This window comes from Triticum dicoccoides, chromosome 4A (genome assembly GCF_002162155.2).
Source record: "Triticum dicoccoides isolate Atlit2015 ecotype Zavitan chromosome 4A, WEW_v2.0, whole genome shotgun sequence".
NCBI lineage: Eukaryota > Viridiplantae > Streptophyta > Magnoliopsida > Poales > Poaceae > Triticum > Triticum dicoccoides.
The window spans coordinates 734,955,390-734,956,766 of record NC_041386.1 but is presented as its reverse complement, the minus strand read 5'-3'; positions in this window follow the sequence as shown (position 1 = coordinate 734,956,766).

The window sequence follows — 1,377 nt, the reverse complement described above, 5'->3', positions numbered from 1 at the left end:
ATGATTTTGCTGTCAAACTTGCGTTCCACAAGTGCTTGAAAATTTTGGAACACTTGAAAAACATCGGATCTTTTCTTGAGAAGATAAATCCAAAAGAATTTGCTATAGTCATCAATGAAACTAACATAATATGCGTGTCTACCAACCGAGGTGGGGGCAGGGCCCCAAACATCAGAAAATATCAATTGCAAATGTTGGGTGGAAACACTAGTAGATATAGGATAGGGTAATTGATGACATTTTGCTCTTTGGCAAGAATCACAAATAGTTTCAATATTCCGCTCACCAACAAATGGGAGCTTATTTTTCCTAAGCAAACGTTCAACCAAAGAAAAGGATGCATGTCCTAAACGATCGTGCCATCATGTGAACGAAAGCTTGATAGCACCACAAGTTTGTTTATTTGATCTTCTAAACTCCGGAATCAATGGGTAAAGCCCTCGAACGCATCTACCTCGATAGAGAACTTTCCTCGTGGCCTGATCCTTGATCAAAAAGAAGAAATGATGGAACTCGATGAATACATGATTGTCAATAGTGATGCGATGAACGGAGAGAAGATTTTTGTTGTCACTAGGAACATGCAAAAAAATTCTAAGATGAATCTTGCGAGAAGGGGTACGTATAACTGAATGACCTATATGACTTATCCTCATACCTGCACCACTTGCCATGTGAATCTGATCTTTGCCATGATATTTTTCCCGAAGTGTCATCTTCTCAAGCTCCCCCGTGAGATGGTTTGTGGCACCACTGTCGAGATACCAGTTAGTATCTACGCCATAACACCCATCGGCAGCAGCAGCAACCTTGTCATCTTCATCAGAGGAGGCTTCGTCTTCGTCAAAACGATACCAGCAGTCCTTGGCTATATGGCCAGGCTTGCCGCAGATCTGGCAGCGTACAGCATCGGGGCGCGATCTGCCCGAGCCGCCACCGCCACGATGGCCCCTGTTGTTGGTGAAGTTGGGGCGTCCGCCGCGCGAGGAGTTGCTGGAGCCGCCACCACCTTGCTTGCCCTTGTGTCGTGGAGGACCGCGAGGACGCGACGAGTACCTGTCGCGCCCGCGAGTGGCGACGTTGGCCGAAGACTTGAAGCCGCCGCCGGTGGTGTGGAACTGAGCTACACGCTGATCAAAATTGCTCAGCATGGAGTACAGCTCATCGAGGGAGACCGGCGTGACCCGGGCATCGAGGGCGGAGACGAGGGGCTGGTAGTCCATATCCAGCCCATGCAGCAGGTAGGAGATAAGCTCATCGTCCTGGATGGGCTTGCCGGCCGCGGCGAGTTCATCGGCGAGGCCACGCATGTGAGCGTAGTATGCAGCAACCGATTGGGTGCCCTTCTGTGCATTGATCAAGGCAGTGCGAATATTG